Raw genomic sequence first — 20,443 nt, 5'->3', positions numbered from 1 at the left:
GAGAACGGGAGGAGGAGGAAAGAGGTGTGGTCAAGTCCTGGGGCACCCCCCTCATTCCAGCAGGGGAGCCCAGGGGGCTTCCGGTGGCAGCTTGGTCATGGCTGGGCTGGATGTGGGCTTCGGGGGGTTGTGGCTGAGGCCCTTGGCTCCCTACCACCCTGGCTGGGAAGCCCGGACAATTCCAGTGGTGGGCTGGTGGTCACTGCTGGGCTGGATGCAGATGTCACTGGGGGGCGGAGGCATAGCTGAGTCCCTCGGCCCTCCCACCACCCTGGCTTGGGAGCCCAGGGGGCTTTCAGTCCTTCTGGATTTTATAGGTGTTCTTTGGTGGTGTTAGACCTTTACTGGTTAACTTCAGATCTTTGTCTCTTATCTGTGGGTGTTCTGTGTTTTCTTTCACATCTGTGTTGGATTATTAGCTGTTCCCACAACTTAAACTCTGCAGTGGAAATAGTTTGTTGTCCTTTGCTTACTTCTAAAATGGGGGAACTTCCTAAAGGAGCCAGCACTTGAGCCCTGTGGTTGAACTAAATTTCTTCATTGCTGCTTGTTCCCTGGGGAAGGCTTTTTGTGAGTTCAGGTTTTAATGGCTGACTTTGTATCTACTTCCGGGTCTTGTGAGGGTTGGTACATCTAGGTCATGTGGAAACTCTGGTCTGGGCCTGAGTCCTTTCAGCAAACTGCACCCCCTGCAGTTCTATATTCCTGAGTAGTCTCCACTGAGCTGTTCTGTACTGATTGGAGGGCCGATCAGCTGTCCTTGCTGTGCCCCAGTGATCCCCTCTGGGCCTGTCTCCCCCACACTCCAAACATTTCCCATGGGATGGGTCATGCACCCGTCCTTTGGGATGACTCACTGGCCTCTCAGTGTCTCCTTGTTTGAATTGTCTGTGGCCCCTCACTCCTATGTGGGTCCATGGGAGCCCTATTAGTGGTCTTGCTAGCCTGGGGCACAGCATACATAGAGCACAGTAGCAACTTTTGCCAGCTCTTGCTTCATGTGCTCACCTGGCCGGCCTTAAAGTGGCCAGGGCTCAAAATGGTGGGAGCAGTCCTTTCTTTCTCTCATCGTTTTGGCTTCTCCTGCCTTCATGAATGCTATAGGTCTATCCTCCTCTTCCCCTAAGCTCTAGTGGCCCCAGATGGGCATTTATTGTTTTTTAATAGTTGTAAATTGGCTGTGGGAGAGAGCAATGCTGGGTACTGTCTATTCCACCATCTTGATCAGAAATCTCCTGTCTCCAGTTTTGAGTTGTTTCCAGTTTGGGAATACTACACGTAAAGCTGTTTTAAAATTTTGTGTAAAAGAAATTTTGTACAAGTATATTTTCATTTCTCCTGGGTAAATAGCCATAAGTAAAATTTCTGGGTCATATGGTAAATGTATGTTTAACTTTTAAACTACCAAAATGTTTTTCAAAGTGATTGTGCCATTTTACATTCTCACTTGCAATGCCTGAGAGTTTCAGTTGCTCTGATCAACTTTAAAGCTTGGAATTGTAAGTCGTTTTAATGTTAGACATTCTAGTGCATTTGTAGTGATATCCCATGGTGATTTTGGTTTTTTTTTTTTTTTAAAATTTACATTTCCATAATGACTAATAATGTTGCACATTTTTATGTGTTCAGTAGGCATTTATTTATCTTTCCTGCCCATGTTTTACAATTTTTGCCTTACTATTATTGACATGAAACAGTTTTTTATATAGCCTGTTGAAAATCCCTTATCAGGGAAATATAGATTAGACAAAAGAAGGAAGGAAGGAGTGAAGGACGAAAGAAGGAAGGAAGGCAGACAAAGAATATTTTTATTTCCAGTCTGTAGCTTGCTTTTTCATTTTCTTAAAGAAAACTTTTTAAGAAGTTTTTAATTTTGATAAAATCCATTATGTCAATGTTTTATGTTTTGTGTTTATTTTGTGAAAAAATATTTGCCTATCCAAATTTTACAGGAAATTTCTCTTATATTTTATGTTTTTCCTTCTATATTTTTATGGTTTTCATGCTTATAGTTAGGTCCAAGATAGATTGCAAATCAATTTTTGTGTGTATAGTGTAAAATAAGGATTGGGATTTATTTCTTTCTATAAGGGTGTCCAATTCTTCAACTGCATTTGTTAAGTTATATGTGGTTCAGTATGATTCTTTTAAGTCTAGTTAATCAGCTTTTTCTGTGCAAGTCTAGAGTACCTTTTACTTTGGCAGTTATTTGGCCCTACCCCTGAAGGTCTCCCCTTCTGACTTTTTTACTAAATACGTTAAATAATAAGAGTGTTACTATGGCTGATAGCAACTCAAATACCTGCCGGTCCTATGCCTCACAGCACTTTTTCCCTCTGTGTTTGAGGATACCCATTTATGATACTCAGAAAGATTGCGAAATGTTTCCTGCATTCAAACCAGTAAGAAGTCTTTAACCTAAGATTCCAAACTGCATGTGTTTTATTTTATATCTACATGAATTTCAATTATCCCGTCTTGTTCATATTTTGACCAAAAAAGAGCAACATAAGCACTAACAAGAACAGATGTAGATGGGTGTCTGACAGTTTCAGATATGGAAAGTATCTCTCTCTGATTGATTCATAAGTGGGATGGAAGACAAATGGGACAGGATACTGCCCAAAATACTGTTCATGGAAAGACAAGTTGCAACTGTCTTAGGAATAACAGTGAAAGTTATACTAATAAAATTGAATGAACAGCCAACTTTAAGCAAGAAACTGGAAGAAATAGATCTATGTTTAGGGATACTATTTTTTCTGTCTCAGTATATAGATACCCAGAAGAAAATGCCTATGGTTCTCTAGATTATACATAATGAGAGAAGGGCAGTTGCTTAGAAAAGAGATTTTTTAGATAGTTTAGCTATTCAAAGGTAAATAAATAGAACATTTCAGCTAACTGGTAGAACTAGATGGGGTGAATTAAAGCAGAGTAAAGATATTCTAAATTTGAACCAGCAAAAGAATGGTTGTGTCTTGAAATAGGTTCAGCTCATTATAGTAGAAAAATTCAAAACAAGAATAGTTAAATAAGAGAGAGGTATATTTTTCTACCACATAAAAATAAATTAGGAGGTAGACAGTGCAAAACTGGTATAGCGGTTCCACAATATCATCATCAAATTAGAATTTTCATCTTTCTTTCCCATGTGTTTGGGCCATAATCCCAAAAAACACAATCCCAAACACCATAATCTAGAATGTTGAAATCCTGAAAGCTCAAAATCCCTGACGTCTAAAATTTTTAAAATTTCAATCTTGAAATATTAAAATTCAGAATGTTGAAATCCCAATTTTAAAAAAAGTAGGTGTATTCTCTGAGGAATGCCATGTCCTAAAATAAAAAAAAAAAAGCAGCTATTCATGAAGTCATGCAAGACATCAAAATACAGTTAATAATTGTGAGAGTCCAGTTGTTATGGACTACCTCCATACAACTGCCCATAATATATCCCTGTAATACTCCTACTCATATGTCATACACTTTTTCATATGTCAAATTTTCTATTTAGTTTTTTGTTTCTTTTTTCTTAGTTTTTTTCTGACTATTTAAAATCATCAACATTATTTTTTACAATTTGCTCTGCTATATATTTCACCTTTGCTTCATTTCCAATACTGGAGGTATACATTGTGTAAAGACTTTTAGTGAGTTCTAATTTCTTTTATGCATTTTTTGCAAATTTGACTCCATGAAAGTACATTACCACAATGTTGACTTTGTGTGTGAGCTTTGTGTGTGTCTGTACATAAAAATGTTGAAACTTTCTCAATAAATGAAGAAGTGTCCTTTCTGAACATCTGCATTTGTGAAAAATAAAATTTCTAGAGATCTCAGCTCTTTGGGCAAGTGCATACTCAGTGATAACCCATCACAGTTTCTGATTGATCTTGTCAAATTACTTAGGTTGTCTATTACGTTATTTCAGATGATCACAGGTACAAAGTTGGGTGCACACAACTGTATTATTACCAACTGTAGTAACATGCATTTATACATTTCACTTTTTGACCTATTTCTTTATGAACACAGTTCATCTGCTCATAACTGTTACATCTATGAGACTGACATTAGTATACCTGAGTGTTTATGCTTGCAAAAATAAACATGTTATTATGTATTTTATTGTGTAAACAGGCCTATGAAGTGTTCTGCCTTGTTTTTGTATGTTTCTCAAATAAATCCCCTTTTGAAAATATAAATAAATGTCTTTTGAAGAACTTGTTATTTCTTCAAAATTATATTTTTGAGATTTTGATCTTTTGGGATCGTGCATGTAGATCTTAGGGATTTTGGTCTTTTTGGGATTTCGACATTTGGGATTATGACACTTGGTATTGTGTCTTTCTGGATTATAATCAGTGATCAGCATTGCTTTTCTATCATTTTAGTACAATCCTTCCATCTTCAAGCTTCCACCGCATAGGTTGAGAAAGTGGTTCAAGAATTTTGTTTATAAGATTCCTATTGCAGGAAGGTGAAGTAACAGCAGGAGAGCAGACGGAGTTGGGGGGTTCACTTTAAACAGCCAGACCCACATAACACTGCTGCTTAAATCTACTTCACCAAAGTTAGTCACATTGCCAAGCTAGCAGAAAAAGAGGCTGGGAAAATGTAGACTTTTATTAACATCAAAAATGAGCTCTGCTAAAATCTGGGTTCCGGTATTAAAGGGGATTAGAAAATTGGATGTTGGAATAGATAAACAGGATTTTCTATATCAATGGCCATTTCATTTACTAAGTGAGTAGGATTAGAAAGAAGATTATGAATTTAATGTGGGTCATGTGGAGTTTTTCTATGCTGTCAGAACACTTACATGATCATTTCAAGTATGTAACTATAAATGCAGATATAAAGCAGGGTATATATTGAAATTATTTATTAAATGCAGTCTAGCTAGTTTTTTTGTTGTTGCATAGTTTTGTAGTTGTTGTTGTTTTTTACCTATGTAAATAACTTTATTTTTCATTACAGGAACTTCATAAAGACACATCAACATTTCAATGGAATAGACCGTTTATCCCTCCCCTCAAAATCTTTGTCTTCCTGCTTCTACTAGTCTTTATTTTTCTTAAAAGTTTCATTTTTTTAAATTGTGGTAGCATATACATAACATAAAATTTACCATTTTTAAGTGTACAGATCTATGGCATTAAGTACATTCACATGATTGTGCAACCATCACCACTATCGGTTTTGCAGAAAGATGTATAATACGCAAGAGACATCAAGATACTTTCAGAGTCACAATTACTAATGCAAATAAGTGACTTCAAGGTGGTCCAAAATAAGCAAGTATATTCTCTATTTTGTAGCAACCGTACACCACATCTACTTAACAGCTTTATCCGATCGAGCAGTATCTGCATATATTTCAATAGTCACCATCCCCAGTCACTGTGTGATCTCTCATTCACTTCATTCAGGTCGTATGACCCTCCTGTTTATTTCTCAAACTCCCCAAGCTCACCCCTACCTGAGGGCTTTTGCTCTTGCTATTCTCTAGGCTTGACCTCTCTGCCCCACCCCCAGTGTCCCATATCTTCATGGCTCGATTTCTTACCTCCTTGGGGGTCTTATGTCAAGTATCACTCTTATATGGAAGTCTTCCATGATCATCAACTTCAGAATTATAGTCCTTCACCAAAATATTTCCTATTCCCCTAGCCTCCTTTTTTTCTTTCATAGCATTTATTATCATTTACCATGTTATATTTTACTTTATGATTTGTATTTGCTTCATATTTTTATTTTTGTTTAGTGTTAACTATGGTTTTATGCACTGCTTTATTCACTGTAATTCCCCATGACTGGAACACATGGCGTATTAGTCTGTTTCTGTTGCTTATAACACAATACCTGAAACTGGGTAATTTATGAAGAAACAAAATTTATTTTTACAGTGTGGGGAGCTGGGAAGTCTGTGGTCCAGGGAGCACATCTGGTGAGGGCCTTCTTCTACAGAGATGTAGGATATCACTTGATGAATGGGCTGAGCAAGAGTGAGCTAAGCTTCTCACTTGCCCTCCTTATAGAGCCATCAGAACCATGCCCATTACCACCCATTAAACCATCAATGGATTAATCCATTCATGAGAGTACAGGCTTCATAATCTATTCACCTGTTAAAGTCCCCACCTTGCAATTACCATAGTAAGATTTCCCAACTTCTTGATGCTGTTGCAGTGGAGATTAATGAGTTTGGGGGGATATTCAATCCACAGCATTTTACCCGAGCCTCCCAAAATTCATGTCCTTTTCACATACAAATACATTCATTTCATCCCCATAACCCCAAAGTCTTAATCTGTCCCAGCACCAACTCAGAAAGTCCAAAGTCTCATCTGTGAAATTAAAACAAGTTCTCTCTTTCCAAGACACAATGGTGGGACAAGCATAGAGTACATATTACCATTCAAAAAGGGAGAAATAGTCAAAAGAAGGAGGTAACAAGTTGTAAGCAGGTCTGAAACAAAGCAGGGCAGGCATTAAATCTTAAAGCTGGCAAATAACCTCCCTTGACTCCATGTTCGACATCTCTGCACACTGGTGCAGGGGTTGGGCTTCCAAGTCTTCAGGCAGCCCCACTCCTATGGCTTTCCAGGGCTCAGCCCATGCTTCAGCTCTCCGTGGATGGTGCTGCACAGATTGCTCTACAATTCCAGGGCACCATGACTGTCCCACTCCCATGACTCCACTAAGCAAGACCCTGGTGGGGGTTCTCTGCTGGAACTCTGACCCCGCATTTCCTCTCAGCATTGCTCTAGTGAGGTCTCTCTGCTGTCAGGTCCGCCACCAGCCGACCCGAACAGCCCTAGCCTCGTTCCTTTTGGTGGGTGAGCAAATGGCCTGGATTCCTCTTTCCCTCCTGTCCCCTTTGGAAGGAGACGGGGGAAGAGAGCTGTGAAGAGAGGTGAGCACAGCCGCCTGTCCCAACCAGCCCGTTAAAGGACACTCAGATGCAGCGGGGGTTCTGTGGAGCAGTTCCGTTTATTATCACACAAGCACTTGCTTTTAAAGGCAAATGGGGAAGGGAGGTTTTTTACATCCTCCAATCAGCTTAAGGGTTACAAGAGCATGCATCCTGTCTCAATGCCTAGTTATTGCAATCATGCAGTGTTCACGAGCGAGGAAGCACGTATTTGGCCAATAAGGGCTAAGGCAAGGTTCCCGCAGACACTCCCACCCTACTTCCTCCCGGCGCCGTCTTAGACTGCCACATTAATATGCCCTTGTGGGCCCATAATGGCGCCGCTTGTAATGTCGCTAAAGGTGGCGTTAGTTTTTAAGGCCCGACACTCTGCTATGATTCCACCCCTGGGACAGATCTCTTCCTGGGCCCCCAGGCTTCTCCATACATCATCCTTTGAAATTGGAGTGGAGGTCCTGTGAGCATGCAAACTTAACAACACATGGACACTGCCAAGGCTTTAAACTTGTATCTTCTGAAGCTGCTGGTTCAGCAGCACCTGGGACCAATTTAGCCATGGCTGGAGCAGCTGGACAGCCTAGAGCAGCCAGGGTGTGGGATCAGCATCCCAAGGTGGCCCTGGGCAGCAAGTCTGTGGAGGGCCTCAGTCCTGTTCCTCCAAACCATTCTGTCTCCCTAGACCTCTGGGTCTGTGATGGGAGGGGATGTCTCAAAGAACTCTGAAATGCCTTTGGGGTCTTTTTTTCCATTCTTGTGATAATCTATTCCTTCTTTGCTAATCTCCTTAGCAAATACTCACTGGGCTACACCTTTGATTTTCTCTCTCAAACAGACTTTCTCACTCTTTATGTAGCCAGGATGAACGTTTTCCAATTTTTTACCCTCTGCTTCCCTTTCAATTATACATTCTACCTTTATGTCACACCTTTGCATAACTCAGCATAGGCTCTTAACAATATCCATGCAGCTTCCTGAATGCTTTCTTGCTTAAAAATTTCTTACACTAAATATCCTGGTTCATAACTCTTAAGTACTGCATTCCATAAAACTCTCCAGCATGGACACAATTTGGCTAAGGTCTTTGCCAGTTCATCACAAGGGTGACTTTTGGTCCAGTTTCTAATAAGCTTTTCTCATTTCCATCTGAGACATCCTCAGTATACCCTTTACTTTCCATATTTCTATCAGCATTCTGGTCACCACCACTTAAGCAGTCTCTAAGACCTTCTAAACGTTTCCTGTTCGTCTTGTCTTCCAAGGCTTCACCAACATCTAGGCTTTCTCTATCCTGGTCCTCTAAGTTCTTCTAGCCTCTGCCCATCACCCAGTTCCAAAGCTACTTCCACATTTTCAGGTATTCATGATAAGCAACATCCCACTTCCACTCCCAATTTTCTGTATTAGTCCTTTTTCTGTTAAAGGACTGGGTAGCTTATGAAGAAATAAATTTTATTTCATACAGTTTTGGAAGGTTGGAAGTCTACAGTTCAGGGGGCACATCTGGTGAGGACCGTCTACAGTGATGTGGGATATCACTTGATGAATGGGCTAAGCAAGAGTGAGCTAAGCTTATCACTAGTCTTCCTTATAAAATCATCATAACCATGCCCATTACCACCCATTAAACCATAAATGGATTAATCCATTCATAAGGGTAGAGTCTTCACAATCTAATCACCTCTTAAAGGTCCCACCTTTCAAATAGCATAATAGGATTTCCCACCCTCTTAACAATGTTACAATGGAGATTAAGCTTCAACAAGTTTTGGGGGTACATTCAATACAAGCATATGTAAGTTCAGAGGTCTCACAACTGTTTAATGAATGGATGAGTATGTTTAGCTCATTACTTTTTTTAAGTGCACCATGTGAAAATTTCCAAGTCCTGTCCTACCAAGAGCTGTGTCCCTGGAGAAAGTTACAGATACTGTTCAATTCTGACCTGCCATCTAAGAAATCTGAATTATCGCAGAAATGCTTCAACTATTTCAGGAGCTAAAGCACTGAAGTTTTTCTATGTCCATAGTCCTGTGAATTTCACTAAAATTCATAAACATCTAACAGCTCTTTTGCCTTTGTAGGAGACTAGTTTTATTTTTTTTAAAAAAGGTACAAAAGAGATATATTACACATGTAAGAATACAAAAAGCTGATTATACTTAGAGAAGAATATTTTTCTTAGGGTGTGTCACTGTAAAGTCAGAACAAATGGAGGAAAAACAAGCAAATTAAATATGTTTTTATACTTCTAATTTCCTATGTTAGAAACATTGGATTTAATTCAGAATTTTTAATATTTGACAAGCTTAGACCGTGATGACCTTTTACCCTTTATCATACTATCAGCATTCTAATTTAACTCTTGGAAAAGACTTTGTAAGATTAGAGCTTTGTCGTTACTCTATTTACTATAAGTTTAAAAATATATTTCTCGCAAATATTCTCATCACAGTATGAAAGCAAACACATCCATGTTTTCATCTTATTTGTAATGCACCCATGCTTTAGAATAAATTGTTACATTCACCTCAATATTATAATCATTTTTAAATTTCATAACTCTTTTGGAAATTAATTCTGCTATCAGATATTAGAAAAGTTTTAACTTGATCACATATTTTTTACAAATGTGATTTATTTAGGTACAAACTTAACTCCTTCATTTCCTGATTATTAAAAACCTTGAGTTATTTTTCAAATTATCATAATAGAATTCATCATAAAATCATAATCATAACAAATAGTATCTTTTTAGCACTATCTTTCTGATGTTTGCAGATATTATATTTTATTTTCACAACAAACTCTAGATTAGATATTATTGACCCTATTTTAGAGATGAGGAAGCTAAAACTTACAGAAGCTAAATAACTTAACCTCTACAGAAGACATATATCAAATGTCTGGCTCCAAGTTTTGTATTTTCCAATTTTTAAAGGAAACATTTGCTTTCATGTTACATTTGAGAATAAAGTTAAGTTTGAATTTTATTTGTATAGCTTCTGGGGACCATTGTGAAAATGACACTGTAAGCCAATGTTCTGTAGTCACTTAATTGTTACACCATTTAGAGTTTTATCTAAACAATCAAACATTTTCGTATAAAGAATTCCTTTCTGCCCCATACCTCTAAGTCCTTAAACTGAATAAGTTTGTTAAAGTTAGTTTACCATATAAGATGATAATAACTAAACTAATACCATGTACGCTATGTTGATATTGTCCTTGTTTGGAAGTGCATATAGTAATTCCACTTTTAGGGAGTAATTTCATTGATGGTGAAGTGGGTAATGGAATGTGGAGGTATCCACTAGGAGTGGCTGAGATGAGGGTTGAAATCATTGCCTTTGCTCAAGTTTAGTTTTGCTTAAGCCCTGGTTAGCTTGAGCAGGTGGCAATGATCAGTTTGGGGGGCTTCTGCCACTCTGATTTGATGACTGAGCCCGAGTTAGTATTTATGAGATTCACTCTTATTTTCTTCAGAGAGCTATGGGTATCATAAAATAGTATATGTGTATTAAGCTTTGATGCTACTTAAACCTTCACTGCATAATGCAATTTGGTATCACTAATGCTATTAAACTTATGTCAAATAAAATTTTCTATCACTTAGAGATAGAAATAGTGATCAAAACATTAAAATACAGGTGGTGACCTAGGATTTCATTTTCAAATTTGTATTCTATAAACAGCTGCCTGGAAGGCTTCAGATTTATTTAAATGAAACATAGTAAATGATAATACAACCTTTATTTCTATGCTTCACATTAGGGAAAGTGATGACCATCAAATCCATTGTCTACGGTAGGAAGGAGTGGAATGACACAGGCAGAGGTATTTTCAACCATTTAATGCCAGGAAATGTAGGTGATTTTACACAATCAAAAATATATCACAGAACATTTTAATTAGAAACTTATATTAGACAATTCAAACATCCCCAAAGCAAGGAAGTTAAGATTACATTCAAAGCAAAGATACGAGGCAGGTTGGCATTTCTATTCTTCTGCTTTAAGCTAGAAAAATTACAACTGAGATTTCTAACCTTAACATAAACCCCAATATAGAATACAATTCAAATACTGTCATTTCTTGAAGATTTTCAATTATTTTCAGGTGAAGAGAGGTTAAAGGTTTTCTTCTTGGTACTCTTTCCCCAAATAGCTCAACTCTTCCTCCTCTGAAAAATAGAAAAGGAAATATAACTTTTGAAAAGTAAAAGAGGGGAAAAAAATGAATAGTTTAGGAAGAAGAGTTGTGAATGAGAAAGCAAGAGAAGGAGATGAAAGACGAGCAGGTTCAAGGAGACAATAGGCACAGGAAGAAATTACAGGTTGTAAGAAAAGATAAGTGAGAAGAAGGAAATAAGGGAAGAAGACTTTAGGGAGAAAAAAAGGGAAAAGAAATGAAGAGGAAAAGGTCTAAAAAACAGGTTGCTGGTATTTTCAATTAAAAATAGCATTTAATATGTAAATGAATTTAAATAAATAGCATTTCTATACTGGGTTGACTAGACAATAGTTGGTGCTAAATCAAATTATATATGTACATATGCTCTGACTGTAAAAAACCTACTGGCAACAGGATATAGTGAAATATAAAGCCATTCTGTAAGAGATATTCTTTCTTTTTAAAATTATTTTGCAATGGTTCATTATCAGTGCTCTATTTTCTCTCCCTTTGGCCTCCTCATTTCTTAATGTACCATATTTAATTAGCTTAGGGACTTGAAAAGTATACAGTAACCAAGTTATATCCATGAGAACAGTTAAGTAACTAGAGTAGCAAAAATAAACAAAATTCACACACACACACACACACACACACACACACACACACACACGCAATATCAAAACCAAAACTTGTTTTGATTTCACACCTTGAAATGGACCTAATTTGTTGAGATAGAAAAGTAGGGTTAAGGCTGCATTCTTTCAGTTTTCTCTGCTTGACAGTTTCATTGTTTTCCAATGGTTATTTGTACATTTGGCCTATTTCAGTCTTGTTTATTATCTTCTTAATTTACAACTGCTAGTTGATGCTTTTTGAAAAAAAAGATGTATGCTCAAAATTTTCACATTGAGTCGTAGGTGTGACAATAAACTGTTGGGAAAATAGAATAATTTTTTTTTTGTCTTTTTTTTGTGACCGGCCGCACCGCGCTCAGCCAGTGAGCACACCGGCCATCCCTATATAGGATCGGAACCTGCGGCGGGAGCGCTGCTGCGCTCCCAGCGCCGCACTCTCCCAAGTGCGCCACGGGGTTGGCCCGGAAAATAGAATAATTTAATCAGGCCCCCTCACCTGCCCATCTGGTTGGGCGTGGTGTGGCACATTCTTTGTAAATAAGTTGTGTGTGGGTGGAGTTAGTGTGCATGCACGGTGCCACTAGCTGGCTGGCATCTGCCTTGGGCGTCCACCCGAGCAGCCATGCTCTCCAACCTATGGCTTCCAAGGACCTGCTTGCCAGTTATCTAGCTCAGAGACTTGTGGGTGAAGGGTTGTGACCCAGTCTGTGAATGGGTTCTGGGGGTCTGTGAGTTCCAGACCCAGCCTGAGCTCGACAATTGGCCCCATCAATGCAGGATTATGGGCAAAGTAAAAGACAATGAATTGGCGTAGTCTGCAACAGGATTCTGAGCAGGTACAGGAGTCAAAGAGCCCTTGGAAGAAGGAAGAAATGTGGCTGTCCATGAGCATGTGGTGCCCAGTGGCCACTTTTCTGCTGACTGGAGTCTGGCTGCGGCTCACTACACTGCAAACTGATCGAGGTTTGTGGCAGAAAGCAGAGTTGCTGGAAGTGCGGATGATTATCCTGGAGGATGATGTGCAGTGACTGGCCACTCCTGCCTCTCACACCAGAGAAGTTGACTAACCCAGTGGTGAGTTGAGGGAAACTGCATGTCTCCAGGCATGGCCTGTTGTGCACAACAAATTGAAACGCGAGCAGCCTATGGGACCAGACGGACAACCAGTGGGCGATCCGCAGGTGACCCAGTTCCCCACCTACTTCCCGTATATCCAGGTTGAACTGATTGACTTGGGCCGATAGTTCAGGCAGAAACATGGGAGACCCTGGCTGCTTGGCTGTTGTGGTTATGGGACCTAGGGGTGGATGGTGTGATGTGCTCGGTGAGGAGATGGAGAAGTTGGCCTCTATTATCATACACCCATCCCTGAGGCAGCAGCTGCAGAATAGCTGCAGGTATGCACAAGGGTGAGGTTATCACACCTTGATGGACTGGGTGAATGCAGCTGCCTGAACCATGTGGGTAAATGGAGAACTGCCCAAGATCGTTAGTAAATGGCAAACGTATGCTGAGTTGGTCCAGATCATTTGAGAGCTGGGGATGTGGCAGTCCATGTCTAATGTGAACATTCATGGCCCGGATGATGAACATTTTACAGGCAGCATGAGACATAGTGCTGCAAAATGCCCCGTCAATGTCCTTTGGGTCACTGACGGCCATATTGGCCCCATACATTGGTTATCCTATACATGAGGTAAGGACCATGATAGCTGGCTTGGGTGAAGTAAAGGAGAAAAGACAAGCAAAAGGGGTCCGAAAGGTGGCTAAGACCAAACCTCCAAGAAATGCCCGGAATTTTTATCCCAAAGGGATCAAGCAAGCCTAGTGGTAAGCAGATGTGGCTTGACTTGCTTGCAGCGGGAGTTGATAAAAAGAAAATTGACCGGAAGCCAAATGCAGTCCTGTTTGCTCTGTGGCAGCGATTGCACCCTGAACAGCATTTTACCAAATGTCTGGAAACAGGTAACAAGGTACACTCAGTGGATTTAAAAGACTTTGTAGTTGCTCCTGAGGAGGCGGATAAACTGTTCCATTTTGATTAGGGAGCAGGCCAAGGTGCTTGTCTGTCAGGGTGCTTTCTCAATCAGCCAGGCCTGGGCTCCGGATTTCCCTGGCCGTGGCCACCAAGTGATCCCCGGCAGACTCCCTATGTCCCCCAGGCAGGACCAGATAAATTGCCCTCTGCAGCGTAAGCCAAAGAAGGATCCCCAAAGGTGGGGGAGTGCACCGCCCGCCTATTCATCCCGCAAAGGAACACTCAGACCTGGCGGGAGTTCCGTCAAGCAGTTCCATTTACTGTCAAGTGGGGATTTCCACACTAAGAGCCAATCACTGGAAAGGTCACATGTGCATGCACCTTGCTTTCCTATGCTTAGCCTACTGATCATGCACTGATCACGACTGTGGAAAAGTGCAACTACCAATAAAAATTTTTGCGGAACTAAAAGTGACATTCCCCCTTTGCTTCCTCTAGGTGCCATCTTGTGTGGACCATGCCAGTTGGGGAACTTAAACAGCCACCATTTGGTGTGGCCTCCTTTCACCCTAGCAATTGCTATAGCAAGTGGAGCGGTTGCAGCCCAACCCTCATCTTTTGGGGGCAGGCAAGGACCGGAGGTCTTATATTGAATTGGCAATATATTGATTGGTCAAGGACAAATGTGCAGCGTGTTTTGGCATTGGTGGATACAGGTGCAGAATGTAGCCTGATATATGGAAATCCAGACAAGTTTCCAGGGGCCACAGTTTGTATAGATGGCTATGGAGGACATACTATTAAGGTCAAGGCTGTGTCATTGCCACTGGGCACAGGAAGATTACCTCCTTGTGTATATACTGTATATATGTCTCCAGTAGCTGAATACTTCTTGGGTATGGATGTACTTTATGGTTTGCACCTGCAAACAACAGTTGGAGAGTTTCAGCTGTAAATATGGACAGTAAAGCCTGTGTTACAAGGATATGCTAAACATGACCCACAGGTGTTACCCAAGCCAAGATGTGTAGTTAAAGTAAAGCAGTATCGCCCACCAGGAGAACATGCGGAGATTAGTGCCACTATATTGGAATTAGAGAAAGTTGGCATTATTCGTCTGGCTCAGAGACCATTTAATGATCCGGTATGGCCAGTGAAAAAGCCTGATGGTACCTGGAGAATGCATGTAGATTATCGAGAATTGAACAAAGTAGTGCCTCCTTTGCATGCAGCTGTACCTTCAGTTCACGACTTGATGGATCAGCTGATGACTCAGCTGGGAACTTATTATGTATTGGACCTTGCAAATGCTTTTTTCTTTATTCCAATCTTGGCTGATAGCCAAGATCAGTTTGCCTTCATGTGGGAAGGAAAACAGTGGACCTTTAAAATATTGCCCCAAGTGTTCTGGCTGCAGGCACTGCACCAGGGTCACGTGATCAATGTGTCAGTCAACAGAATATGCATTAACTGCCCATCAGTATGACTGCAGGATTCCCATGGAAGTTCACACCAGTGGTGACTATGAACCAGACGTACGCGTCTAACAGTTAAAAGGACAGAACTATAAGCCTTAAGGCATATTGAATGGACAATAGGTTAATGTAAATGTAAGGGTCATTTATTCTCACTAAGGAAACATCACGGTGAATGTGTAGTTGTATGGCGAGGGACCCTGAAGGGCTAGATTACTAGGAAAATAGAATAATTTAATCAGTCCCCCTCATCTGCCCTTCTGGTTGGGAGTGGTGTGGTGCATTCTTTGTAAATAAGTTGTGTGTGGGTGGAGTTAGTGTGCATGCGCGGGTGCCCCGAGCTGGCTGGTGTTTGCCTGGGACATCTGCCCTAGTGGCCATGCTCTCCAGCTTATGGCTTCCAAGGACCTGTTTGCTGGTTACCTAGCTCGAAGACCTGCATGTGAAGGGTTTGTGACCCATGAGCTTGGGGGGGGGGCGTGTCTGTGAGCTCCAGACCCAGCGCTAGCTCGACAATTGGCCCAGTTGGTACAGGATAATGGGCAGGTAAAAGAGCTCAACAGGGCCTTGCCAAGAAATTAATGTGCTTAGTTTTATCAGGGCCATTTAAGCTCTGCTTGGTCCTCTTCCTGAAGGGCTAGTTTGATTCATAAGTAATCCAACATTCCTGTTTGCTTAAACACAAGCAGACCTAAAATAACTCAACTAGATACCTCTGTTTAACCCTTTGGCCCACCTGATACAAAGTGGGAAAGAGTCCAGAAGACCAGACCTGGTCTTCAAAGGTAATAGAAAAGATGGTTTCTTCCAGGAGGACAGATTCATGGGCCCTCTCTTATCTTTCCATCTATTTGAGAGATTCCTAGGAAAGAAGGAAAAACACATATAGAAAAACTAACTAAGAGATGTTCTCGCATCCAAAGACCTACAAAGACCAATGAAGAGAAATTCAGTACAAGAAGCAGTCGTTCCTACTCTTTCTTCTAACACATGGTCCAGGGCTGCCTTTGCTCTGATTAGCGCTGCTCTTCATCCTGATAAAACAGGAGAAGGGAGAGGTTTGAGCCCCTCTGGAGCATATACATTTTGTTATTTGTTCCTCTAATGCTGTTTTACCACCCATGGTTGGTATCAACTTGACCTTAATAAGCCAGAAAGGTCTATCTACATAAATTAATACAATGGAGATCTTTAACTCTGAATTTAAAGGCACTGCAAAGATATTCACTGAGAATAAAGGAACTAACATTCTGAGATGATAACTGTATACATCTCACCTGCAATGCAGATTGAGAGAAAATGTGTATTTGTTTTTCTATTTATCTAGTCATTCTTGTATTCAACAAGTTTTTATCAAATGCTTCCTCTACGGAAAACATTGTGATATATTCTGGGGCTGCTACAGTGGAAACAAGACTGTCTCCATCCTCACTAAATTTATAGTCTTCTGGACTACTTCGCCATTAATAAAAAAATACATTTAAAATTGTATCAGTAAGAAATGTGAGTGAGAATGGAGATAGATGATGGTGAATCTTTAAGTTAGGAAATAAAACTTTGTCAGAGAAACAAAGGAAATACAACACTTGGAGCAAAGTTAGTTGAAATTTGAAAAAGTAGTTTGTATTAATGAGGTAAAGTGAGAGATAACAGCCTTGAAAAAAGAACAGCAAGTGCAAAAGCTGAAATAAGAACACAGTGACGTAAGAAAATGGAGGCTGAGATGGAGTGACAGAATATGTGATGTGAGATTGGGCTAGAAAAAAATGACATTTTAGTTAGGATTACTTAGATAAGAAGAAGAAAATGAATATATAGCAAGGAAATTCTGTAGTTCTTGGTATCGAAATAAGACATAGGAACAGATTAGAAAAGTAGAAAACTGACAGGAACTAAAGGAGACAAGGCTTCAGGTAAAACACACCCAAGATTTGTGTTCAGGAACTCCTGACTAGGATGCATCCTGAGACCACCCCTACTGTCACCCTGACCCCATGCCATTGAACTCTCAGTGTCCCCACTACAAGGAGCAGTGATTTTATTAGTTCCTGTATCATTGAGACATGAGTAGAGCATCTAATTTGCTAAGCCTCATCCTCCATGTTAAGTTCAGGTTGTTGAAAATGATAGGATTTCCTTATTTTTTTAAGGCTAAATAGTATTTCATTGTGTATATATATATTACATTTTCTTTATCTTTTCATCTGTTGATGGACACTTAGGTTGATTACATAGCTTGGCTATTATAAATAACACAGCAATAAACATGGAAGTACAGATATCCTTTTGACATATTGATTTCAATTCTTTTGGATATATGTACCCAGAAGTGGTATTACTGGATATATGGTGGCTCTACTTTTAGTTTTTTGAGGAACTTCCTACCCTTTTCCATAATGGCTGTACCAGTTCACATTCCCAGCAACAATGTGCCAAGAACATACAATGGGGAAAGTACAGTCTCTTCATTAAGTGATGTTGGGAAAACTGGTTATCCTCACGCAGAAGAACAAAATTGGAATCATATCTCATATCACACACAAAATTCAACTCAAAATGGATTAAAGACTTATGTATATAAGACCTGAAACTGTACAATTATTAGAAGAAAACATAGGGGGAAAACTCCACATATTGGTCTGGGCATTGATTTTTTGGATATGACCCTCAAAGCACAGGCAGCAAAAGCAAAAACATACAAATGAGATGGATCAAACTAAAAAGCTTCTTCACGGCAAAGGAAATAACGAAGTAAACAGATAGCCCACAGAATGTGAGAAAATAATTTGTAAACAATACATCTGATAAGTGGTTACTATCCAGAACATATAAAGAACTCAAATGATTCAAAGCAAGAAAACAAATAACCCAATTAAAAAACGGGCAAAGGACATGCACAGACATTTCTCAACAGAAGACATAGAAATGGCCAACTGATACATAAAAAAAAATGCTCAGCATCACTAATTATTATGGAAATGCAGATTAAAACCACAATGAAATACTATCTCTTACCTATTAAAATGTCTTTTATCAAAAAGTTGAAATATAACAAATGTTGGTGAGGATGTGGACAAAGGGAAACTTATCTTAAATGGCTTGATGTCTCTTTATTTTTCTGTTATGAATATTCATTAGGTACAAAGCTAATTGTCACCCCTCCTACCCGTGATGTGAGGGCCAGATTCATACTGGCAGCATACCCATGACCACAAATTGGATTTGTACCCTGTGTCCCCCACCCAATTATCTTTTTAAAAGGCTCCTGGGGAGATTCACAGAGGCTACTTGTAAAATTATAGTAAATTTCTTCCTAAAGAGTACGTAACCTCTACATCATTAAAGGGTTTCAATATATGTGATCTAATTTAGGAATTGGATTTGGATGAGAAACTCTGGCTGTTATATTTGCTCAAGTTGTGACCCTGTTTAATGTACCTGAAAGTTTTCCCTTTCATACACGTCTAGTGAAAACTTACTAGGCTGCCTCTTGATTTTCATCCTAGGAATCCTATGGTCAATTATTCACAACCAGAAAAAGCAAAATGTCTGCTTTTAATTACTTTTTCTACTTGAAAAATTTCTATATGTAATGTTATATTCAAAGCTATCTTCACTGCTTGAATATATTTATACTCTGTCAAGACCATATTTTTACTACTGCCAAATCTATGGCATTTCTCTTTACTCCATCTGGAAGAACGGGTCACTATCTCCTTAGGAATATCTAGATAACAAGGAATTCGTGATAGGGTAGAATAATTAAATATTCCACTCTGATTATAGGTGCTTAGAGTTGCATTCCCTTCTAACCATTTCAAGTCAGAAATCATAATAGTTTCACATTGCTTTGGCAAAAGTATCATAAAATCCCCATCTTTGATAAAACTACATCTAGTGAAAAGCTAAGTTACAGGGAAGCTCTACAGAACTAAAATTACTTGTCGTGTTCTTTGCTGAACTAGCATGGGCTCCCTAGTGGCAGAATTTATGATTAAGCATGTGGGAGTTAGTGGCTTAATTGCTCTGAATTCCCTAGATCCATCTGCAATAATCTTTGCTCCCTTTTTTTCAAACCTCTGATATTTTGCATTTGCTTTTTTTCTTGTCCTTTCCTACTCTATCATTAAAGAAGCCAGAATTTTATTTGTATTAGCGTTACCCACAATTCATCTAGTAATCTTGCGTGTGAAAGTACAATAAATCCTCTTCAAATGTCTAAATTGGGGGAGTAAAGGAATTCAATGATAGGGAAGAGAGCCCTAGGTGAAGAATCAATGGTCTAAATTCAGGTTTCATCTCTGCTTTCTATCGTTATCTCTCATACAGAATATAATGTCTCTGATTCTCGGTTCCTTCACTCATAAATATCAATAACAATACTTTTTTTACTGGGCTTTTTATAAGAAATGAAAATAAGTACTATTTGTGAACATGCTTTGTAAATTATAAATTACTACAAAATATTATTATATAAAATAATAATATTTTAAATTACTATATAATATAATAATATAAATTACTATAAATTATCATATTATAAAATATAAAACATTGTGTTTTATATCAATTTATAATTTACAAAGCATGTTCACAAATAGTACTTCATTTTCATTTATTAAAAAGAAATGAAATTATTTTATGAGTATTATTATTCTTATAACATTTTATATAGCACAAATTGATTTTTTTTTTGTTTTTGGTGCTTTAGATTTTGTTTTAAAAAAGTTTATTTTCTACAAAATATCTATTTTATAATAACCTACCACTGCTACTAACACAACAAACAAGCTTACTTGACAGACAAACTGCTAAAATATCTCAAATAAATAAATTTCCAATTTAGTGTATTTTATTGACCTCATCCTTATACTGCTTGACTTTTAATCCTTCATAATCTTTCATTTTTAGATTAAGTAGGAGAAGAAATCATATCACTGAAAGAGAAAAAAGTTCAGAAACAAAAGAAAAATATTGAACCTGTAAGATCTGTGCACCGTGCACAAACCCCACACGTCGGGATGGCTCACCTCACAAAGACCATGAGATGGAGACCGATGCAATCAGCAAGAGGAGTTTATTTCCAGCATGCTGGGGTCACTCAGCATTCAAAACAAAAGCGACCCCGAGCCTTTAACCCAAGAGCTTTTTATACAGTTTTTTTAGACAGACTTTCACAATAGAATGAGTTGTTTACTGTTTACAGGTTAGCAGAGGTGACCTTTGGATTTATTGGTGGGCT

This window comes from Cynocephalus volans, chromosome 8 (genome assembly GCF_027409185.1).
Source record: "Cynocephalus volans isolate mCynVol1 chromosome 8, mCynVol1.pri, whole genome shotgun sequence".
Taxonomy (NCBI): domain Eukaryota; kingdom Metazoa; phylum Chordata; class Mammalia; order Dermoptera; family Cynocephalidae; genus Cynocephalus; species Cynocephalus volans.
Note: the sequence above shows the minus strand (reverse complement) of the source record.